General features: G+C 45.7%; 1 pseudogene; it reads right to left on the reverse strand.

The window, feature by feature from the left end:
* Positions 1–6085: 6085 nt before the first annotated feature.
* LOC136484777 (disease resistance protein RPM1-like) lies at positions 6086–25003 on the reverse strand (annotated as a pseudogene).
* Between the last annotated feature and the right edge of the window lie 1017 nt (positions 25004–26020).

Below are 26020 nucleotides of genomic sequence, written 5' to 3' on the forward strand. Positions count from 1 at the left end.
AATATACTCGATTCTCGTAATGTGGTTTGAATTTTAGCATGCCTCTGTTTGACCAACTAGTATCTAGGGAAAAGAATTTGCAAAAATTTCATATTGTGCGTTAAAACGATTTATAAAATGCAACTTATGTATCATGATCATGGTCTGTATTGATTATTTGTTTCTGGTCATGGTATATAGGTGATATGTGTCCATATCATATATAGAGAGAGATATAGTTTATAGCTAACTTCCACTGTTTTGGGGAGTGCGGCAGTGCCGCGCCTGCCGTGCGGCAGTGCCACACTTTGAATCTCATCTGAGATTCGGCCCAACAGTAACTTCTACGGGGCCTATTTTCTTCTACCTTATCTTTCTACTGGCCCACGGTAACTCCCTCTCTCTTCCCTCCGACGCCGACGCCCGCGCCTCTCTCTCCTCTCGCACCTACGCCATCGCCGTCGCTTGGCCGCACGTTGCCGGTCTCCGGCAGTGCCGTGGCAGCTGCCAGCCCTCCCTCAATGTCGCCGACGGCTGCTACTACCCCTGGCCTAAGCAACTTCTTCCCTCTCCTCTCCAATCCTCGTTTGAGAAGGTAGAACCCTAATCCTATTCGATCTATGCAATGTGAGTGTTTATGTGATGGATTTGGGTTCTTAGTGGTACTGTGAACGAGTAGGAGGAACATTTGATGGACAAATTGAATCAATAGGTCGATTGATTTGGGTGCGGTGCACTGCACGTGCGGTAGTGCCACGTTCAGGTGCGGCAGTGCCGTGCCCTGCAGTTTGAGACCATGTCTGGTTGTGACTTTCCCAGATGAATCGATGTATTGGTTCGATTTATTCACCACATGCTCTCTCCCACTCAAAATGTTATCACTATTCCCATCTATTACATGACATCATGTGTTTTTATCTCAAACTATGCTCTGGAAATTGTTTGGTGATGTGGGAAGAAATTTGAAAAATGGATTTGCTAAGAAAGAAGAAGGAGGTCATGAGCTTGTGGAGCTGCTGAGTACGGCAGTGCTGCTCTCAGGGTGCGGCAGTGCCGTACTGTATGGCTAGCACTGTCCATAGTGTCTCTCAAGTTCATGATCTAAGTCCTTTTTCTTATCAAGACTATTCTTCAAGTGATTTTCTGTGTCCCATTTGTATAGCTTCTTATCTAGTTCATTCTATGCATAGATGGAGCACGAAGATGATGACCGAAGGGGGAAAAGGAAGATGAATGAGCAAAGAGACAAGGATCCACCTCGCCGTGGTCGTGGGAGGACAGTGAGCAACAGCGCAGCTCCCGATGGTCTTGGTGACAGGGGGAGGCGTCAGCAGTACATAGATGATGAGGAGAGGCTGGAGATGACAGGTTGTACCACTGATGCCATTCCTAACACCCCACAGCATCTCTCTGAGTTTGATGGCAGATACATGAGAGATTTTGAGGGTGAGATCATCATGAGACCTCTAGATGACTCCCGCCAGCATGTAGTTGTCAACTATTCCAAGAGTTGGAAGCTGGTGGAAGAGGCAAGGGGGATCAATCCCTATGGAGTGCGCAAGGATTTGGGCATTGATTATAGATTCTAGAATGAGTTTCATTCCAACTTTTATGCCACTGCAATTCTTGCATCCAAGAAAACCAAGGTTATCAAGATGTAGTATATTGATTGGGATGAGATGCAGGAGAAGGAGGAGCCTGAGTTTGACAAGGTAATCAAAATTTGTGATAGGTTCTAGCTTTCAGACATCATGGGTTTCTAGTATAACTAGAATGATGAGGTCCTTGCATAGTTTCATGCCACATACTTCTATGACCAGACCTCTGATGAGATTCACTATATGACTGATGGTCACCACTACCGAGTCAACTTTGTCACTTTCAGCCGGATTCTTGGCTTTGGGGAGGAGCATAGAGGTTACACTTACATTCATGATGAGCCTCGAGCTGAGATCCGTGACATCAGTTACATGTGGAGAGATAGAAGGATTGCAGATGGCAAGAGGAGTGGTCTACACAGCTTCTATTACATCCTCAACAACATCATCAGGAACACCATCAACCTAAAGGATAGACCAGCCTCAGATATTAATGGCTATGTGAGAAATGTGTTGGCTAGATTTGCTCTAGGTGGGGACAGGTTCAATGTCCCCAGATTCATATGGACTGAGTTGAGATTTGCAGTGGAGGATGGGAGGAGGGGGCTGCCCTATGCCCCTTACCTCATGTTCATGATTGAGAGGGTCCCTGAATTGTATTTTCCGAAGGATGGGATACACACCGTCTATAAAATTGAGAAGATCCAGCCAGCTGTAGCTACTCAGGGAGCGGGGAGCTCTCATGCTCATGTAGATATCCCTGAGTCTTCCCGCTCTAGGTCTCGTAGAGGAGGCAAGATGAAGAAGTTTGGCAAGTGGTTGAAGGCAATCTTCGGCAAATGCACCTATACAGCTGATAGAGCGTATGAGACATAGCTTGAGCAGCGTCAGCAGCGTGGATAGGACCTTCCACCACTTCCTCCTATTCCACCTCCTCCACACTACGACCTTCTGAGTCTCTCTGACAGAGATTCAGACGATGAGGATGATGATGAGGAGGAGGAGGAGCAGGGACGAGCAGCAGATTGGGATGAGACCCTAGAGAGGGATACCGTCAGAGACAGGTGCCGAGGCGTTCCACTCATTCCACTTGCTACACTACCACTACTCACCGTCAGGACTGTGCACGTATTGACTCCGATGATGATGATGGTGATGGTGGTGCTAGGACTGCTGCAGGAGGTGCTAGGGCTGTAGGAGGTGATGATGTTGACTGGGAGGGCATCCAAGAAGAAGAGTGAGTGTGTTGATCTTTCTTCTTTTCTTCTCTTTTTGGTGCTTTATGCCAAGGGGGAGAAATTAGAGGGGTCAATAACTTTTCGACGCCATGGTCAGCAGCTGCGCTTCATGTCCTATTCGATGAGTGTTAGTCTTCGCTAGGTGGAAAGTTTGAGAGTCGCTCAAAACTCTAAATTGTATAATAATGCTACTATTTGACTCTTTGTGTATCGGATATGGACATGTATCGTTTGTGTGGACTAGAAGTTATCTTATTGTGCTAAGTTGCATATATTTTTTTATCTGAGCTAGCTGTGTGGTGCTTGACTCTGTCTTGCTCGTATAGTTAGGTGCGGCAGTGCCGCACTCCTAGTGCGGTAGTGCCACACTCAGCTACAGCAGCAAGCACATGTGTGCATGATCTGTCATATGCATCACGTATATATTTTCTTAACACTGTGTGCAGCACCCCACAAAGGCATGGATGTAGGGGGAGCACCAATTTTTACTTCACTGAAGTGTGAATCTTGGCCTCTTATGCCAAGTTGAGAATTCAATTCTCTATTCACATATTTAGGGGAGGCTCTACACCCATTGCTCGAAAAATCTCAGTTATTCATTTCATATCTTTTGTAAGCTGTAATTGGGTTGTCATCAATCACCAAAAAGAGGGAGATTGTAAGTGCAATCAAGCCCTAATATGGGTTTTGGTGTTGATGACCACCTAATTAGAGAACTAATGAGATTTATTAAGATGACAAGCAGGGAATTCATTATAGAGGATGTCACATGGAAAGGAGGAGCCCCCAATTACAAATAAGGACAGCATCGCACTCAAAGGAGTTTTGAATTTTTTTGTCTTTTAAAATTGAGTATAGGAAAAGCCGTACTATAAAGTGGGACACTACAACTGATTAAAAGTGTGCAACTAAATGCTCAATCTTTACACAAAATATTCTCACACCTCAGCCAAGACAGCCAACTTAACAACTCCTTCACCCTTGCTGGGTGCGGCAGTGCCGCACCTGGAGAGAGGCACTGCCGCACGGCGGCATAGCCGGACTTAGGGCGGCACTGCCGCACTTAAGTAACCGTTGGGAGGTAGGGGGGTATTTATACTTTTCCCTCTCCTCCACAACGTCTCTCTCTTCTTCCCCAATGGTTCAGATCGACGAAAATCAGCAGGTGCTCTTCTCCTCTCTCCTCCATTGGTACCCTTCAAGCTCTCAAGCTTTTCCTTTGACTTCTCCATCAATCCTTGAGAGAAAAAGGTGCCAAAAGTGATTAGAGAGCAGCTCCACTGTTTCCCAAAGTCTAAAGAGCATTTGGTTCATGTTTCGGCCGGCGGTTGTGTTTGTTACTCTTGGAGCTTGGCTTCTAGCCGGCTAGAGCGTCGCCCGGTGAGCTTGCCAAGTTTGTGGAAGCCCCGGGAGGTTTGTAACCACCTCTTGCAGCGAGTAAAATCACCCCTCAACTCAAGAGTTCACTCTCTTGACTTGAGAACGAGGTAGGGTTGCAAAGCCCTAAGCCTTAATGGTATATCTTAACAACGTGGACTTAGGCAAGCCTTGGTGGCGAGCTAAACTACGGGATAAATCCTTCTGTCATCTTGTGCTTGTGTTGCTAGACTTGTGTTCTTGTTGTTGTTGAGGTGATTTCTAGGGTTTGAGGCCGATCTACTTATGTGTGGTGTTCCCACCACTATCAGCTGTCGATCTATGATCTACTACCCTGCAGGAAGCTAAGAAATTTACCTGATCTAAATTTTGTTGGGTGGATTTTGAACTGTGAACTAATCTCTCTTGCAGGTGCGGCAAGTGCTGCGGGTAAATTTGACTTCGGTTTGAGTTGAATTTTTACAGGCCTATTCACCCCCCTCTAGGCGTACCAGAGATCCTATAGAAAGCACTTTGGTTGGGCGACACCAAATGTTGCAGCCGGCTTGCCTAACGATTGACCAACAACTTTGTGACCAACTTAGCAAAACTATGAACTAGGCTAATAGGCCGGAAATCTTTTGGTTGTTCTGCGGAGTCCACCTTAGGAAGTAGGGTGATGAAGGCTGTGTTGAGAACCTCGAAATTGACAAATTTTCTGCTCCAAATTGCTGAAACTGCGGCCATGATGTCATTCTTTATGATTGACCAGCAGGACTTGTAAAAATGACCCGTGAAACCATCAGGCCCAGGTGCTTTTTTCTGGAGGAAGATGCTCAATAGTTCTCCAGACCTCTTCTGTAGTGAAAGGGAGGTCAAGTTCTGCCAAATCATGAGTATTCAGTCCCAATTCAGTGAGGTCAACTGTTTTATCCCTATCCACACTTGTGCCCAGCAAGCTATTATAGAAATCATCAATAATGGAAGCTTTGTCGGCATGATTGGTGTATATTTGATCTTCAGCAACTATCTTCCCAATGAAAAATTTCCTCTTTCGATGACGGGCATGCAGCTGAAAGAGCTTTGTATTGGCGTCACCATCCTTTAGCCAATTAATCCTTGAACGCAGCTGAGCGATAGTGCGCTTAAGGGAAGCCAACGCTAGGCTGTGCTTCTTCAGGTTATTCCTCAGCCAAATTTCTCCCACAGCGAGAACTCGAGCATCTTGTGTAATCTCAAGCTGATGAAGAATTTCTCTAGCGAGGACAAGTTGAGAATTTATATGTCGATTTTCTTGTCACTCCAGCTCTGCAACCAAGGTGTCTGCACTGCTGACTCTGTTTAGGCTTAGGAAGGTGTCTGCACAAGCAGTCGGAGTGGGTCATCTTCCTGATGACCAGACCATCTTAGAGCTAGATATTTGAGATGTTTCCCAAGGTCATGAAATATTGGGCACTGCAGCCCAGTGACCTCGGAGAAACAAGCCTTATGATGAGAAGCCAAATGATATAATAATAAAAAAGGCCTGTTCTTGAATCGTCACCTGTTCACTATGAAGAAGTCTGGCTTGCCTAAGATACTCAGATGTTAGGATATAAAAATCATAAGACCTTATTACTTCAGAACTGAACATGGCACCATGATGGTGACAGAAAATTTTATTGTCAAATCCAGTTCAACAATATGGTTCATACATCAAAAAGGAAAATCAAACTACAAAGAAACTGCAATAACATGGCATACACACAACTATCAGGCATATTCTTGGTGAGGAGATCCGTTTCTTCCGGACTTAATGAAAGGAAAAACACAAGCCACAAAAACATTCAGAATTGCAGATCTACTGGAAGAATCAAAGACAAAGGACTATATGCATAAATAATCAGAAGTATTGTTGCATGAAGAAGAAGACGATCACTTGACGCGAACCTCCACCACATGTGGCACATTCTATTTAGCTCCCACTGGGTTTTGAAATCCTTATGCAGAGACAGTAACCACAATTTCTTCAAAGAGACAAGGGATTCAAATCCTTGAGGAATCTTGTTCAACTTTGGCAGTGTCACAATATATAAACCTTCAATATTTGGAAGAGCATCCTTCCCAACAGTCAACTGGTTGACGTTGAGCATGTTCTTCAGTATTAGTCTCTTTAGCTGTGGAAAGGACCCTTCAGAAATAACCATTGTCTCTGTGCTGCTCAGCCTATTAAGGCTCAGATAGCTAAGGTTTGGCACATGTGGAGCAATAAGCAGTAGCGGGTCTTCCTGAAGACCAGACCAGCTTATAGCTAGATACTTGAAGTTTTTACCATGGCCTTGAAATATTGGGCACTGCAGTGTTCCGGCAGCCCAAAGGCCCCTGACGATCAATCTGTGGAACTGCTTGGACTGTGGGTTGAGAGTTTCCAAGTGAAGTGGCTGCTCCTCGTCACTTGCATTAAGAAGCAAGCAGGACAGAAGTGGCAGCTTAGATACCGCAGCAAAAAGATTTGCAGAATGGATGGCAGTAACTTTGCAAACCCACACGCTTTGTAGTTTTCTGAGTTTGTCCAGTTGGCCTGCCAAGTCATTTGTTTTTTTTTTTTTTGAAAGGGGAGAGCTTAATTATATTAAAACATCGTGGTTACAAACTGGAGCTAAAGCCGCCGACACGTAGGTCGTGGTGCCATTAGCAATAAAAACATCAGAAAGCTCTCTCCTACCAAACTGACACAACACATGAGCAACTTCGTTTGCGCTCCGGTGGCATTTGGAAACTCTGAATTCCTGGAAGCGCTTAAGGACTTCCTTCGCTTCTTCGATAATGTGGCATATTACAGAAAGGTTTCTGCACGGGTCCTTCAAATAGCATACCGTGGCAAAACAGTTTGATTCTAGCCAGAGGTGCCCTTTCCAGGAGGCGAGGGTATGTTTTAGTCCCACCCAAGCAGCAAGACATTCTGCTTCTTCAGCCGACCTGCATCGCTGATCGCTAGACCATCCAGAGAATAAAACCTCGCCCACATGGTTCCTTGCAATGAAACCAAGCCTGGCATGACCAGAGTCGGGATCAAAACCTGCATCCACATTTAGTTTTATCCAGTCAGGGGGAGGAGGCGACCAAGGCACTTTTCTTTTTTATCAGTTTGACCAGCAAGGAAGGGCCCTACATGCTCAGGGCAACAGATTGCTTTCCCTTTTCCTATGGCTGTCAATTTACTGTTTGGGTTCATCGGTGAGAGGTAGTTTTGTAGAAAAACAACCGAGGCAGATATAAGGCTTTCACCTTTCCCGAAGATGATATCATTTCTGAGATGCCAAGTCATTTGTTGCGTCCACAGTCTCCAGAGTCTGAAGTTCCACCAAGTCAGAGAGGTCCTTGGGTGGCTGTACCCCTGTGAAGTACCAGAAATCTTTCTGCTTCTCATCCACCACTCTGTCAGCTAACAGATGCCGCAGCTTCTTGACCTTGACTATGCCTCTTGGTAGCTTCTCTATTTTTGTTTGCTTGATGTCCAGTGTCTGTAGGTTGGATAGCTTCTCAATACACTCCGGGAGCGACTTGACTCCTGTGCACCGCAAGCCAATGTAGCGTACATTAAATAGATTCCCTATAGATTGTGGCACTTATTTCAGAATGTTGTAACTCAAGAACAGTAAGGTAGCTTGATTCAGATAAGATTGAGGCTAGCATCACTACGGGATACAGTAGCTTTGCCGCAAAAACACTCGGCAAATGCTTTGCCGAGTGTAACACTTGGCATACAACACACGGCATTAATTTGTCGGCAAACAGTAGTTTGCCAAGTGTTTTTTATCGCGCACTCGGCAAATAGTTTGCCGAGCATCAATAAACACTTGGCAAAAATAAACTCTCGGCAAAAAAATGTTAACGGGATGGCACGGTGATGGCGATTTTGCCGAGTGCACGACGGAAAAACACTCGGCAAAGTTTCTCAAGTTTGCCGAGTGTCCAGCCGAAAACACTCGGCAAAGTTTCTCAAGTTTGCCGAGTGTCAAGCCGAAAACACTCGGCAAAGTTTCTAAACTTTGCCAAGTGTCCAGCCCAAAACACTCGGTAAAGTTTCTAAACTTTGCCGAGTGTCAAGGCCATAACACTCGGCAAAGTTTAGACACTTTGCGGAGTGTCACGCCCAAAACACTCGGCAAACACTTGCTCAACGACCAGATTTTATGGTCACTTTGCCGAGTGTCCATTAGAATACACTCGGCAAAACCAAAACACTCGGTAAAAAAGGTTCCCAGAATAACATAAAATGGCCTCTTCGCCGAGTGTTTTGCCTTGACACTCGGCAACTCCTCTCTTTGCCGAGTGTTACACTCGGCAAAGCGACCAAGACCCCTCCTTTTTTACTAATCTGTCACGTATAACGGACCCCTCTCAATTCACAATAAATCATCACAATTCACAACAAACCATCATCACAGGCGTAATTATATGTCACAGGCATAATAAACCATCGTCATAATTCACAATAAACCATCTTCACAATTCACAATAAACCATCATCACAATTCACAATAAACCATCATCACAAGTCACAATAAGCCACAAATGCAAATGCAATCATTGCGGAGTCCCTTGGAACCACTGCGACAAATCCGGGTCTTGAGACTGATTATTTGATGCCGCCGATTGATTCTGCACAAAAGAGAAGTATTCGAAACAGTGTTAGCTTCCTTTTTAAGTTGCAGGAAAAAGATATTTAGGTTAGTACTAACAACTCTAGCAATGTTTACTGACAATAAAACATATATATTTTTGTTAAATTCAACATGATAATAGATTCAATTTGACCCATACTTTAGCTTCATCTAGTGTCTGGGTCAACTATAAATATAAAAGCTATAAACAGAATGTGAAACATGTTTTAACTTGGCAGCTTTGTTTCACTATCAAACAAAGACAACTAGCTGCTGGCCAATTATTTTTGCTAACTGTGTATTCAAAACCAGTTTTGTCCATTTGTCCACTAGACTGACAAAGGACAGTCGTCCACGCGTAGGTTGTCAATGACAACAGTATTTAGACTATTTCTGATGTTCTTGTTGATAATAATCTTTTAAATTACTTGACAGAATGGAGCAAGAAATTCGCAAGTTATGTTCAAAAACAAAATAAAAGTTGCAGGAGGTAGCTATCTTCATTCTGTAAGTAGCTCTAACGTTGCTTTCAACCAAAATAGGCTGCTATGACAAAGTGCTGTGAGTGTTCAGACAGAGAAGTGGCCAAGGGGAGGTGCAGCAGCAGAGAGTTGCAGTAGCATAATGTGGGCACTTAGCAAGATGATTCAGTAAAGGGGAGCTTAATCTCCATGAGAAGCAAATATACGAAGCAGTAAAGAGAAGAATGTAAATTGGCAAAGCAGATATGTCCAGTGCCAGTGTGTGCGTGCATCGGTTTAGCCCTGCTGAAGTTTGAGATGGGGAAGCAAAGTCTGTAAAGGAAAATGGTTCAGGCGTTTGAAGAGCAGTAATGAGCCGGTATGGCATGAGTAGTGATTAGTTGACAGTAGATATGCATGGAGTATCTATCCTGAAATGTGCAGAAGTGCAGGAGCAGAGGCCTACTATGTGCAGTGTGCAGCAACAGTCAGTGGTGTTGTTAAAACAAGTAGGCTTGCTGCTGCTGATGATGATTGCGAAACAGGGACTTAACGCTGTCCAGCGATGCAAATTATTTGAGGAAAAACATAATTTCTGCTACATCGCATGCTGGAAAAAAACAGCTTACTCAAATGTCACAAACATATTCTAAAATACATGAAAAAGACAGAAAGCTACATGCACCGATCTTGATGGAGAAACCCCTCTGCCATCTAAAGTTCTCACATCTAAAGTTTTCTAAGTCATTTTGAGCTAACATCTAAAGTTCTCTAAGTCAAATTATTCAATCTGCAGTATAAGGTGTCAAGTGACTCACATGAGTAGTTGTGGGTGGCTGAGGTAGAGGGAATAGCACCGGTGGCGGTGGCAAAGCTTGACCAATACTCGATGCAAAATTCTGTATGTATTGGAACATTTGGTCCATCCTCAACCGATTTTCTTCCTCTATCCTCTGCATCGTCCGCCGTTGTTCTTCCTCCATGTTCTGCCGCTCGGCCGCCACCTGCTGAATCATCTCCGCCATCCTCGCCTCCATCTCCTCCCGTTGCTTCGTTTCTGCTTCCACCCGGGCCTATAACATTTCATCCCAATGTTACAATGCAAAGCTAAAGTACGTAACAATCAACGAACGATGAATAAAACAGAAATAACCTGGAGAGCCTCCATCTGGAACTGTAGCGGTTGGCCGTGGGCGTATCGCCAGGCTCGCGCTCGTGCTCCTTGCTCGGATCTGGGAGAGAGTGGGAGTAGAGGCCGTGTCGATTGTACTGTCGCCAATCCAGTACCGTCCATGCTTCTTGTCTCCTCCCACCCTCATCACGATTTCTCCATCAAGATCCTAGGTGCTCGGATCGAACTGTGGCCCATGAACCTGCCTTGCTATTGTTGTGTACTCACTGACGCGGCTGTGGATGCTGGGATCGCTGTACGCCTCGGGCGGGTCCTTCGGGTTGAAGTCGATGTTTGCCGTCGCCTTGCCCTTTTTGGACAGAACCCATGCCTTGAGCTGGGAGCAAGGCTGGCCATCATGTGACGACGACTGCGGCAAAAATGCAAAATAATTAGAAATTATGCAGAATTGAATGTTAGAATAAAGAAATGAATTCGCGTACCCATTTTTACCTGTATTCGTCGAGGCTTAGGCTGCCTTTATGGTGTGATGCACGTGGCATCAGCAAACGCCGGTCCCGGCAAGCGTTGTGCGTCTCCACCCACCCGGGCTCCAAACACTTGTCCACCATGTATTCCCAACACTGGTTATGCTGGGCGCACCAGTACGGAGGCACCTACGTCATCAAGTGTATGACAAATGAAAAAATGAAATTAAGCGTAATTAATCTCATAAAAAGTAAGTATGAATGTTCTGTATTTACCTACAAGAATTGTTCCAAGGTCAGGTTCATTGTTCTTGCCTCTTCTTTTTTAACCTTCATCCCTCTGTGTTGAGCATAAAAGTCGATGATGGCCTGGACGTGCGCCTCGTAGTGCATGTGCTTCACGGGCTTCTTAGCGGCTTCTTCAGAGATGGAGGCCGCCTTGGCCTCGTACCCCTCCTGGCATCTGTAGAAGTCCTGCATATAGACGTGATGTATACAGTCATTACTTCAAGAATGTCTAGTGAATGTGATGTATTGAGCAATGTAGTGCGAGCTCACCCTTCACCAGCTCCGCCTTGTTGGGGAATACCCTGTCATCACGATCAGCGGCATCGAGGGCGGTGACGTAGTGGTCCCATGTGTAGGCCGGCTGCAGCTCTTCGCCGAACTGCACTAAGCCAGGGAAGTGTAGCCTGCACAAAAGGCCAAGGATGCCGTTGACCTTGCGGTTGTGATCACCCCCACTGACCTTAATCCAACCCCTGCCCAAGTGATTAAGATAAATTATTAGTTTCCATTGTAATTTTCAACATATCAAACGAAAAATTATTGAGAACATCTAAAGTTACTTACTTTTTCCCAGAGGGTCGAATCATCGGGCGTCTCTCAAGACGTATCGGTCGCCTCGGGAGGGTCGAGGGACCTCGCAACCAGACCTGGGAACCAACTGCCTCCTCCTCCACCTGCTCCTGCTCCTGCTCCTCCTGTACCTCCTCATCACCAAAGGCGTGCGCGGAAGGTACCTCCTCCTCGTCACCAGAGGCGTGCGCGGAAGGTAGCTCCTCCTCAGACGACGACGAGGGAGCTACAGGCGATGGGGGCCTCACCCCTTTACCCTTCCCTTTACCCTTCCCTCCACCCCTGCCTCAACACCTCCCTTGACCTTTCCCTAAAACAGACCCTGAAGCTAACATCTTTCCGTAAAGCGCCGTGATCTTCCTCGTACCGCCCACCATTGTTCAATCACCTGCAATTAAAAAGAGTAAACCAATCAGCACAGATAAACAAAACAAACTTAGAAAGATATGACAAATAATAAATAAATTAGTATGGCTCATATATGTATTATAAATAATCATCATGATCGGGATTAGCTGGATCATAAGTCTCATCATCACTATCACGCGTGTCGATATAATCATCATGATCGGGAATGTCATCATCACTGTCATTGCCTAAATGTAATCGTTGAAGTAATTCTAAGTCCTTCACATTCTGAACCTCGTCTCCAGCGTCCTCGTTAGCAACCCTTTCATTGTCTACTTCCATTCCGATCGCTTCGGTTAAGTCTATCTCAAAACTCCCTTCAAGCCCATCTTCTTGGAAGAACTCTCCGTCATATGTGTTGGGGTCTATGTTATAATCTTCATTGTTTTGTACAAGTAGTTTACCGTGTGGCGATACCTTGTACACAACATCCCAACCCTTAAGACGGGCGTCGGTTTGGCACGGGTATGAGAGATAATAAACTTGCGTGGCCTGTTGAGCCACAATATAGACATCATCTCCTAGTAAGGCGGATGATTGTCGAATTTCGACTAGCCCAAGATTAGGGGTCCGTCTCACTACTGATGGATCAAACCAATGGCATTTGAATATGACTGGATTAAGAGGTTTGCAACCATGAAACATGAGTTCATATATTTCTTCAAGTCTTCCGTAGTACTCGACCCCATCAATGCCTGGTGTAAAAACTTCGATATTTGTGGTTCATCGATTGGGCCGACTCTGCTCGTGGCTTGTTGTGTGAAAGCGATATCCATTCACATCATAACCGGTAAACGACTTGACCCTATAGGCACAGCCATCGGCAACCTGTCTCAACTCGGCACTCATAGATGCATCAGTTTGGCCCTGCAAGTTCAAGCAGGGTGGTTCGTTATATTATTCGCATGTACGAGCAACTTGTAATGTCAAACTAAGTACGAGCTAAATTGGACTGTACCTTCTGTTTGAACCAAGAAATGAAATCGGGCATTCCATTTCCCGCAACCTCTCTGAGAAGGGTCTCAGCTTCCTGCGGGGTAGGTTCCCTTGATTCACGCCAGAATCGAGGATGAAATTCCCTGTACCAACGAGAAACATGGGAGTTGGACACAGAATAGTGACTACTTGAGAACAAGTTTGTTGAGAACTTACAGCATGCACGACTCCACTTCGGATAGGTTGATCAACACATACAGCATGATAGCGCGCCACTCTTCATGTTTCAAGGTGTTGTTGGTCGCACCACTTGCACTTCCGAGTTGCCCTCGGAAAATGCTAAGGCTCGATTCATCTTCACCAGCATTGTAACGAGGGGGTGGATTATCCATGCTAGGAAGGTTGTCAGCATAGTATTTTGTTGTGAAGTTTGACACCTCCTCCAGAATGTATGCCTTTGCAATGGATGCTTCAATTTTGCATTTGTTTTTACATTTTGTTCAAAGAACCTTTTGACATCTCTCAATTGAATAGCACCAACGGCCCTGCACAGGCCCCCCCCATTCGTGCTTCATACGGGAGGTGCAGAATCATATGCTGCATCGGATTGAAGAAGCCGGGTGGAAAAATCTTCTCCAACTTACAGAGCAATACAGGCGCCATTCTTTCCATTTCTGCAACCACAGTACGAGATAACTCCTTGGCACAAAGCTGGCGGAAGAAATTGCTCAACTCCGCTAGCACCTGCCAGACATGCTCAGGGACATAGCCTCGAACCATCACCAGAAGTAAGCGCTCAAGCAATATGTGGTAATCATGACTCTTGGGCCCGTTGATTCGCATAGTAGCTAAGTTCACTCCCCTCTTTAGATTCACTGCATACCCATCAGGGAACATTAATGTTTGGAACCATTCTAGTACCTCCCTCCTTTGGGCCCTCGTCAGGACAAAATCAGCCTTAGGCTTTCTCCATGACTTGCCGGCTCTAGGAGGCGCCATGTCTAGCTTTGGTCTATCGCATAACCTTGCTTGATCCACTCTAGCCTTAACATTATCCTTTGTCTTATCAGGAATGTCCATGACTGTACCAAAAATTACCTCGGCGATATTCTTTTCAGTGTGCATTACATCAATGTTATGTGGAAGAAGATCATCAAAATAGGGGAGGTTCCACAAGCACGACTTCTGAGTCCAGGCATGTTGCTCACCATATCCCACAAAACCACCTTCTTGTTTATTGACCTCGAGAGCGTCTAACTGAGCACGAACCGTGGCTCCTGTCATCATCTGCGGTACAGGGTCTTTGACTACGACATCTTTTTGAGCCAACACTGCATTCAAGTTCAGACAACAATGGCAGAAATTGCGCTTTTTGAGCACTGCAGAACTAGACACAAATCCTACAAGTGTGCAGCCACAAACAATCTACATAGACACATCAAGTAAAAGATTTACTACCAATACAAGTTCATCAGATAGGCACCATTGAAATGGAAATCATACATAAAAACAACAACATACAACACTTGAATCCAGTTCAAATTGACAGCCGCTGATGGATCCATTCCAGCGAAGAGATCAAATTGACAGCCGCCGGACCCAATCGGAGCGGACCAAATGGACCCAAGGCGTGAGAAGCGATCAGCATGGACCAAATCGGAGAGGAAGGGCTCACTGGTTGCTGGGAGGCAGGGGCGCCGGGTGGCCGGGCCGAGAGTCACGCCGAGGGCTAGGAGTCGCGCCAGGGACCGGGAATCGCGCCGGGGGCCGGGAGTCACGCCGGCACGCTGGGAAGGCGGGGGCCGGCGGCAGCGGCATGGGAAGGCGGGGGCCCGACAGCAGGGGGCGGCCGTCCGGCGGCGGTGGGTGGTGGCCCGACTGCGGGGGGTGGCGGTCCGGCGGCACGGGGTGATGGGTGGCGCTCCGGTGGCGCAGAGGGCGGTGGGTGGCGCTCCGGTGCGTGTGTGTGCGGGTGAGTGTGTGTGAGTAAGTGTGCGGCCGGATAGGGTGAAAACCAAAGGGCTTTGCCGAGTGCCCGCAATTTGGCACTCGACAAAGTAAAGGTATGCCGAGTGCCAGATCCAAAACACTCGGCATTGTTTTTTTCAATTTCCCAACCGGTACGGTAATGGTAAGTGGGGCCGGCTTGGGTACTTTGCCGAGTGTCCACTATATGACACTCGGCAACTATATTATTCGCCGAGTGTCATACAGTTAACAATCGGCAAAATAAATTGATATTTCATGCCACCCATCCTCCTTCTTCATAACGTGTTTTACTAAATTTGTTACAATGTAATTTAAAAATACCTTGTCAAATTCACTTAAGAATGCATATTTGATTTTTCTATGAATATTAATCCATTATTTCATACTGTTATAGCTCAAATTCAATATATATAAATTAAAATTATATAATTGCAGTTAATAAATTAAAATTATCAAACGGATCAAAAAAATTACCAAAATTTGACGCGAACCAATCTACGTTGTCTATTGCCTATACAAAAAGTTTTGAAGTTAAACCCCAATTCGACCGTAACTTTGACTTCAAATCTTACCGGATCCTTCTCAACGCTATGATTCTTCTTCGGAGATGCTTTGGTTTATAAAGGTCGTACGTGACAAACTGTGCGAAACCATCTCAATTTTTTTCCATAGTCCACGTATGATATCATGAGATTTTGACAAATCTTGTCATTTTCAGAATTTAAAAACCATTCGGCCACAAGTTCGTGGTCGTATTTCCTAAACAAAATGTTCGAAAATTCTTTTCATTTCCCGAGTAAGGCCCCAAAATGGACTCAATAACATGAATATGATTTCTCCACTCAATTTATTCCATTATTTGAATCACTTGCAGTTCAAATTTGACATAAACCAAAAAATTCCTCTAAATGCAATAAATTAATTAAATATAGCAAACAGATCGAGAAATATGCCAAATTTTAACATGTAGTACCATATGTTATATGTGGAGAGTAGAAAAAGTTTGGAGGGCAGGAGAGAAAAAAATTATTATTTTGCCGAGTGCCAATAAAAAACACTCGACAAAAACATCAGTTTGCCGAATGTCAAACAAAAACACTCGGCAAAAATATCAGTTTGCCAAGTGTCAATAAAAAACACTCGGCAAACCCTGTCTTTGCCGAGTGTCTCTAACGGACACTCGGTAAAGTTACAACGGCAGGGCGGCACACCCAACGGCCGTCCATGGCCGCCGCACGCCCAACGCACATGCCTCTACTTTGCCGAGTGTCTGTGTTTGCCGAGTGTTTCGTTGTAGTTTGCCGAGTGTTTTTTATTAGACACTCGGCAAAGTTGGGTTTTGCCGAGTGCTATATGTTTGTCGAGTGTTGAATTAAAAACACTCGGTAAATAGGATGTTTGCCGAGTGCCCGATGGAATACACTCGGCAAACCCTCAGGCACTCGGCAATTCTACTGTTTCCGGTAGTGCATATGAGTGGATGTAACACCATCAAGTGAAAATAGAGTGCGAAGGTGTGAAATTTCACTCTTGGTGCATCACTGCCATTCCATCCACACAATGATAGTCGTCGCACATCCCGGTCCATATTTATCATTGCAGCCTGATCACTTGCAGAGCCAAACTTTTCATCTCTAGCTATTGAAAGAGCCAGGTCACGCACAATGTCATGCAGCTTACATGTGTTCACCCTACCAAGCTCATCGTACACTTCAACTTGCAGCAAGTTCCTAGTAATGAGCTCCACCAGATTTAGCTCAGCCACATCCTCCAGTGTGTTGTTTTCGTTGGTCACTGCAAATCCTTCAGCAACCCACAGCCTGACAAGGCTCTCTCTTGACATGATGCAATCTTCAGGAAATAGGCTGCAGTATAGGAAACAATTTCTAAGGTTCCATGGTAAATCATTGTAGCTAAGCTTCAAAATTGCCTGCACATTGTCTGGTTTAGCTAGCTCAACCCGGAACTGATTGTACATTTGATTCCAGGCATGTTTAGTTGGTTTCTTGGAGGACATGAGGCTGCCCATAGATATAAGCAGTGGCGGATGCACGATGCGGGATAAGGGGGGGGGGGGGGGGGCTAAAACAATGGAGATGTTGATTTGCATGAAGATTTAATGGTGAAATCAAGCTTTTGCTACAGTGATTAGTGATCAAATCAAGCCATTAGGGGGGGGGGGGGGGTTGGAGCCCCCCCTTTGGATCCGCCCCTGGATATAAGTGCCAATGGCAAGCCCTTACACCTTTCTACTACGGAAGCAGCCACATCCTCAAGCTCTTGGGAACACTCAGGTGTGTTTTTAAAGGCTCTTCTACAGAAGAGGTCGAGTGCATGGGAACGTCCCAAAGGCTGGAGCTGAAGATGGCATCCTGAAGATGCAAGAGATGCAACATCTTCTCTCTGTGTTGTGATGATGATACAGCTTGCTCGAAGAGTATTGAAAATTCTTCCATCATTTGATGGTACACTTCCTTGTTCCAAACATCATCCAAGACAAACAAACATTTTCTGGTACCTAGGACATTCTTAATTTCTTCTCTCAGCTTGTAGGCATCCATACTTTCGATGCTATCTGATGGCTTATATGTGTCCTTCCCAATCTCTCTGAGTAGTTCTCTCAGCAAACCAACTATTGTGTAGGTCTGTGACACAGTGATCCGGGCATTGACAGGGAATTCGCTCTTCATACGCTCATAAACATTCATGACCAGAGTGGTCTTTCCCAATCCACCCATACCCGACACCGTTATCACTGTGTTGTTTGCCTCACTGCTATGAAGCCATCCAATCAACTTTGCCTGATTCAATGCAATCCCCACGAGATCTTCATCTTGAATAAGCTCTGGCAAGAAGATTTGGGATCCATGTCGAACAATTACAGGGCTTGCTGGAACTTGGAGAGCGGGGAAATAGTCATTCTGCAGTTTTTTTTACTTGCACTACTGGATTTAGGTTGTTTGCCGAGTGCCACTCGGCAAAGGCCAAATTGCACTCGGCAAAGCCTTTGCCGAGTGCGGCACTCGGCAAAGAACACACGGCAAAAAATTGATCGGCAAAGCCCTCTTTGTCGAGTGTCTTTTATCGGGCACTCGGCAAAGACTTTGCCGAGAGCCCCGGGGTACTTGGCAAAGAAAAGCGACCGTCACGGCGCCGACCCCGTTGACGGTCGCTTTGCCGAGTGCCAACCCTGCAGACACTTGGCAAAGATTTTTTTATTTTTTTTAAAAAAAATTCTTTGCCGAATGCCCTCTATCCGGCCCTCAGCAAAGATGTTTTATTTTTTTTTCTAAAAATTCTTTGCCGAGTGCCCCCTGGCCGGCGCTCGGCAAAGTTTGAATTTTTTTTTAAAAAAAATCTTTGCCGAGTGCCTTTTGGCTGGCACTCGGCAAAGTTTGAATTTTTTTTAAAAAAAAATCTTTGCCGAGTACCATGGTCATGGCACTCGGCGTCTATTTTTCTAGCTTTGCCGAGTGCTGTGACCATGTCACTCGGCAACGGGGTCCTTTGCCGAGTGCAACACTCGGCAAAGTGACCCAAAACGGCAATTTTTAATTTTTTTTATATTCCATCATGACAAATAAATTCATACAAACATATATCACATATATATCTCATCCATCACATATATATCTCATCCATCCACACATCCATCCGCACATATCACATCCATCACAATATATATCACATATATAATAATAAGTGCTCAAGTCCATCCAAATAAATTCACAAGTATATCACAAGTCCATCAAATTCCACAAGTGCATCACAAGTATATCACAAGTCCATCACCAAGTGAACAACAAATGAAAAAAATACAACATGCACTCATCTCGGCCACTGCGACTGTGGTGAAGGCCCAGCTCCATCATTCGGAGGTGCATGAGGTGGATTATTCGAACCACCGTCAGATGAAGACTGCACAAAGGAGAAAAGATTGCATGTGAGACAAGATTATTTGGATAGCTAATCTAGGAAGGTAGAGGCCATACAAGCAAAGCACAAGCGAAAGTAAAAAACTTTCATACTCACAGGGGTAGCTACAGCTGCAGGACGCAGAGGCGGAGGTGGAACCAACAGCCCAGCTGGCAGAGAGAAGCCCACACGTTGCCCAAGCCCTTGTAGGAACTCCGTAATGTCCGTCAGCCTCTACGCCTAGGCTTGCCGCTCGGCCTCCAGCTGGGCCGCCATCCTCTGCTGCCGGCCTCCAGCTCCTGATGTTGCCTCATTTCTTGTTCCAGCCGGGCCTACAATATTTCACTCCAATGTTTCAGTAATGCAAAGCTAATTAAGGTGTGTAAAGATCAATGTATGATGAGTAAAACAGGAATAACCTCGAGTGCGTCGACCCGGAGCTGTGCAGCGGTCGGCCGTGTGCGAATGGCCGGGCTCTCGCTCGTGCTCCGTGCTCGGATCTGGAAGAGAGAGGGAGTAGAGGCCATGTCAATGACGCTGTCGCCAAGCCAGAACCGCCCATGCTTCTTGCCTTGCCCCGCCCTCATGACGGCCTCTCCATCGAAGTCCTAGGTGCTCGGATCGTAGTCTGGCCCATGGAGCGACCTCGCCACCTCAGTGTACTCACTGATGTGGGAGTGGACGCTCGGGTTCGTATATGCCTCAGGCAGGTCCTCCAGGTTGAAGGAGACGTCGGACGTCGCCTTGCCCTTGTGGGCCATACACCATGCCTGGAAGTCCGAGCAAGCCTGGCCACTATGTGACGCTAATTGCGAGAAAGACAGCACGATGATTAGAAATCAGGTAGAACTGAGCGTCACAATAGATAAATGAATTCGCGTACCCATGCTTGTTTGTATCCGGTGAGGCTCTGGCTGCCTTGATGGTGTGCTGGACCTTGCATCTGCAAACGACGGTCCCGGGCATCCCTGTGCATCTTGAGGTACTCCTCCGTGAACCACCACTCCATCATCGCCCAGCACTCGGGATACGCTTGGTACCACCAGGGAATCATCTACACGTCATCAAGTATTGGACATATAAGAAGATCAAATTAAACCAACTTAATCTCAAAACGAATCAATATTGATGTTCTTCATTTACCTCAAGGTACACACCAGGCGCAGAATATCCCATATGCCAGAAAGTCATGCAGGGAGTAGTGGTACCAAACGTGCATTTTGAAGGTTGTCTTTGTAGCTCGATCGTATGTCCATACCCCTTTGTCCCAAGCACGGACCAATTCATCAAACACGGGCTCCATGAACACATCCATATTACTCCCTGGGTGTCCAAGAATTATCAACGACAAGAATAAGTTATGTCGTTGAAAGGAGACAACGGGGGGAGATTAAGGGGGATAACGAAGATGGGCCAACATGTGTATGGGGTAGCCATCATTCCATAAGGATTGAACCCATCTGTTGCCAGCGCGACACGTACATTACGAGCCTCATCTGCTTTGTCACGATGTTTGTCATTAAAGCGGATCCAAGCTTCACCATCGGATGGATGTACCATCTTGTCATGATTGTACTGTTTGCCATTTTTGTGCCATGTCATCTGTTTCATGGATTCCTCGGTCATGTATAGCCGTTGGATCCTCGGTAGGAATGAAAGGTACCGTAGGATTTTCACGGGGATCGTAAGTTGCCTCTTCTAGCCATCATCAGAGTCTACCTCCAGGTACCTAGAGGATTTACACTTTGGACAGAATTTTGCATGCTCGTGTTCTTTCCTAAATAGGATGCACCCCTTCGGACAAGCATGTATATGCTCATACGGCATCTTAAATGCACGAAGGAGTTTCTATGACTCGTACATGCTCTTTGGCAGAATGTGGCCCTCCGGAAGCAGGGTGCCAATCACGGCCAACATCTTATCGAAGCCTTCTCGACTCAAGTTTAACTTAGACTTCAACCCCATTAAGTGTCCAATGGCATCCAGTTGAGACACCGTTGACCAATCGTGAAGGGGTTTCTGTGCCGAGTCCATCATGTTGTAGAATGCCTGTGCGGCTGCCTCCATCTCCTCCTTCTCACGTCCCTCATCGAACTATCCTTGGTGAAAGTCATCTAACATGTCTGCTACCCCGGCATCAGCATCAAAAGCCTCCACCCGTGGTCTCACCACCTCCTCTCTCATACGATGGGCTTCACCATGGTGGACCCACTGGGTGTAGTCCAGCGTAAATCCATTCTTCACAAGATGTTTACCCATTTTCACCTTGTTTACCCTTCTCCTGTTTCCACATTTGTTGCAGGGACACAAAACTAGGCAATGTCCTTTAGCAGCCTTGCCAAATGCACTGTTCAAGAAAGCATTGGTCTTGTTCATCCATTCCGTGGTGTAATCACTCTGACTTCTCCAGCCCGTGTACATCCACTGACGGTCATCCATCCTCTAACATATGTATCAGCGAGTAATGTAACCATCAATTGCATCTACATGGTGTTCCTACTATCTAATAGGTGAGGATAGGTCCTAATCCCACCCGCGGATGCGTAGATGAGGTTAGTTTCCATGCTCTACTCCTATCCGAGACAGAATTTCGGCAGCACCCCCCCGCTGTTCCCCAGATACACGTCCTGCCAAAGAAGAGTGCGTATTTGGAGAACAACAGGGAGGTGATGCCGAAACTCTGTCTCGGACCGGAGCAGACCATGGAAACTAACCCATCTACGCATCCGCGGGCTGTCCAAAAAACGTGGACAATCTGAAACAGATACGGTCATAGATATGCAAAGATCTGCATACCTCCAACCGTATCTCTTTCGAACGGGAGACGCCTAACTGGGTTACACGATCTACGACCATGATACGGAAAGAGGGGTTATACCTAGGGTGGCGGCGGAGTCAGGCTAGCGGGGCCGTGGCGGGTTGGTGCAGTGGAGAGGTGACGCGGTGCAGATAGACCGGCATGGCAATGGGAACTCCGACTCGGCTCTGACAGGCTCTTCTCTACAAAAATGGAACAAAATACTGTCATTTAAAAAAAAAATCGGCAGAACCTCCCCTGCACGGTGAGGTTTCCAAAACCTGCAAAAAAACAATGGCACGATGGCCGACAAGCACATATGTCTCAAGGTAAGCCATGTAGTTTGGATATCAATCCATGCAGAAGAATATATCCAAGTAGTACCGCTACTTCTACTACTACTTCCACTATTACTACTACTACCACTAGTTCTACTACTACTACTACCACTATTGCTACTACTACTACCACTAGTTCTACTACTACTACTACCACTACTTCTACTACTACTACCACTACTACTACTACTACTACCACTAGCACTACTACTACAACTAATACTACTACAACTATCACTACCACGACAACAACAAGAGAGAGGGCATACCTGACTGGCGCCGGGGGTAGGGGCAGGCGACGTCGGGGTCGGGGTTGGGGTTGCCGGAGTCGGGAACGGGGTTGGGCACGGGCGGCATTGGGGCGGGCGGTCCATGGGGCGCGGCCGGGGGCAGGGCCGGCTCCTCCTCTTCCTCCTCCTCCTCCTCCTCCTCCTCCTCCTCCCCTCCTCCTCCTCCTCGCCTCCTCCCCCCCCTCCTCCACCCACCGGCGTTGGCGGGCCGGTGTGGGCGAGCTGGCCACACTCGGCCACACGCGGTCGCGGGGGTGGGGGCTGGCGGGGGCAGGGGCAGGCACCGGTGTGCAGCGCGGGGAGGGGCTGCGGCGCGCGGCACGCGGCGGCAGCGGCGGCCCGGTGGCTGGCGGGCGCGGGGGCGGCCACGGGCGCGGCGCACGGGGAGGGGAGGGCGGCGCGCAGCGTGGGGGCGGGCCGGCGTTGGCGGGCGGCGGCGCGGGGTGGCGTTGGCCGGGAGCGGCGCGCTCGGGGGCTGTCTGTCTATGTGGCTTGGACTGCCCAGCCGAATTCGCCTAAGTGCCCCCACCTGCCCCTTTGCCGAGCGCCGGATCAGGGAGGCACTCGGCAAAGGAGGCAACTTTGCCGAGTGCCCCGATCCGGCCGTCGACATAGTTTTTTTTTGAAATACCTTTGCCGAGTGCCCCTGTGAAGGCACTCGCCAAAGAGGAAATTTCTAAAAAAATTCAAAAAACCTCTTTGCCGAGCGCCTTATTCTTGGCACTCGATAAAGACCCCCTTTGCCGGGTGCCATGCCCCGGCGCTCGACAAAATTTTTTTTTACCTCCAAATTTTTTGTGCAGCCTTTTTGAAGTACCAGGAACTCCTCGTTAGAATTTGGGGATTTTTTGTGGCTTTTTGTTATATTTAGTTACTTTATTTCGTTTACTTGAATTTTTTTGAAAAATATAAATTTGAACTGCACGTGGTACGAATAATGGAATTTAATGATTCAAAAAATGATAGTCATGTTACTGAGTGTAGTGTGAGGCCGTATCCAAGAGCGGACCCGAAATTTCGGACATCTTGTTCATGAAACATGACCGCGAACTTGCGCGCGAAGTGTTTTTAAATTTTATAAAAAGCAAACGAAGTCCGAAAATCATGAAACTTGTTGAGATGTCGTGATATCGTATGTGGAGGCTATGATAAAAATTTCAGAAGATTTCGTGCACGTTGTCACGTACGATGCTTACAAACCAAGACATCTATACATGTAAGTTCTATGTGGACCGCGAACTTATATGTAATCATGAAACTTCTTTTGCTTCTTATAGAATTTAAAAACACTTCGCACGCAAGTTCGCGGTCATGTTTCGTGAACAAGATGTCCGAAATTTCGGATCCGTTCCTAGATACAACCTCACACTACACTCAGTAACATGACTATCATTTTTTGAATCATTAAATTTCATTATTCGTACCACGTGCAGTTCAAATTTATATTTTTCAAAAAAATTCAAGTAAACGAAATAAAGTAACTAAATATATCAAAAAACCACAAAAATCCCCAAATTCTAACGAGGAGTTCCTGGTACTTAAAAAGGGCTGCACAAAAAATTTGGAGGCAAAAAAAAAAAACTTTGCCGAGCGCCGGGGCATGGCACTCGGCAAAGGGGGTCTTTGCCGAGTGCAAAGAATAAGGCGCTCGATAAAGAGGATTTTTGAATTTTTTTTAGAAATTTTCTCTTTGGCGAGTGCCTTCACAGGGGCACTCGGCAAAGGTATTTCAAAAAAAAGTAATTTTTTTAATTCCTCTCTTTGCTGAGTGCCGAATCAGTGGGCACTCGACAAAGTCATTTCAAAAAAAAATATTGAATCTTTGCTGAGCGCCGTGTCAGGGCACTCGGCAAAGCATTTTCCAAAAAAAATATCTTTGCCGAGTGCCTAACACCAGGCACTCAGCAAAGAAGGACGTGGCCGAACACTGTTACACGGGGCAGCCTATGCCGAGTGCCGCGCTTTTGTTGAGAGCCTGGCACTCGGCAAAGAAGTCCTTTGCCGAGTGCCCTTTATTGCCGAGTGCCCGGCACTCGGCAAAGAGCTCTTTGCCGAGTGCAATTCTTTGCCGAGTGCGGCACTTGGCAAAGAAGGTCTTTGCCGAGTGCCCGATTTTTGACACTCGGCAAAGCAGTTTGCACTCGGCAAAGGCCCTGTTTCCAGTAGTGTTGCTCAATCTCACCCTTTATACGAACCACCTCATCAGCAATATCACTGAAATTTTTTGCATTATGTGCTCCTTTGATGAACCACATCAGCGATCCTTCTTTCTGCAGCTTATTAAAAGCGTGATATGAGTATTTGTCCATTACATCTTCCACATGGAAGGCCACCTTTCTCAGCTCCCCACATGGAAGGCCACCTTTCTCAGCTCCCCAATCCATCCCTTGACCACATTGATGCTGAGATTTGTGGTATCCAAATCTTGTATTACATTTCTCATCATATTCAATTCTCTCTCAATGTGCCTTATATTTTCTGGTAGCTCCCTCAGATTAGTTGCCTGTTTAGATGCTTCAGCGATGACGAATTTGATGACTCATCTCCTAACACGGTACCAATTTTCGAGAGAGCAGTTAGCAGTGCTTCTGCCATTAGTTCAGTTCTGCACAATCAAAGCATGAAGCTTGATTAGTTCAAGATAATGTACGCAATCTATTTTACTTAGATGTTTCAGACCTGTCCGCACATGTTAACAAAAAGCGCAATATGAACCGTTCTTAATAGATTATAGATTCACTAATAGATAATAGCCCCCATTGATTACTAATGGTTTGTTTTGAACAATGCACAATATATTTTGTCGTTCAATTAATGCAAAGGGTAAAAAATAAATGTTAGTGCAGATGCTATTCCTTTCTTTTGAAGAGCACAGATGTTATTCTTTCCTAAAACTGTCTCCAAGAGGCTCTCTACATGGTTCATTATTACAAAATCTATAAAATAAACCGAAAAATCAGGCACCAATAAACTCTAGTCCACTCCATCTTTTCCATTCTCCAAAACCACCATTGTCGCTCTCCACTAATGTAAAGGGCCACATCACTCTCTAAATTCAATATAAGGTAGTCCTCAACATGCATGCAACATGCTGACCCATTTATTTCATGGTATATGCAACGAAATCAAAATTTCAAAAATCCAAAGTAGAAGTATATGTACAAAACACAATTTTGTATGCATAGTACAGAAGATAATGTACAGAGTATCGAATATCTTCTACCTAGTCCAACTAGGATTTGGCATCTAGACTGAATGAAGTCTCCACTACGAAATATATTAAAAAATATCCATGTATATAAAAATTCAAATACCAATTCAAAATTTAGAACTAATTTTTTTTTTTACATTTTGGACTCCAAACAATTATCGGAGCATGGATTAGCAAGTAAAATATTCTGTCACAAGCTATCTATCATATCAAAAGATATACTCCCTCCATTTCAAATGATAAGTCATTACAACTTTCTTGGAGAATCAAAGCATCTTAAGTTTGACCAAAATTATAGAGATAATTACAAAGATTTATGACATTAAATGGTTATATAATGAAAATATAATTAATGAAGAATCTAATAATGCTTATTTGGTATCATAAACGTTATTATTTTA

Source organism: Miscanthus floridulus, chromosome 10, assembly GCF_019320115.1.
Source record: "Miscanthus floridulus cultivar M001 chromosome 10, ASM1932011v1, whole genome shotgun sequence".
NCBI lineage: Eukaryota > Viridiplantae > Streptophyta > Magnoliopsida > Poales > Poaceae > Miscanthus > Miscanthus floridulus.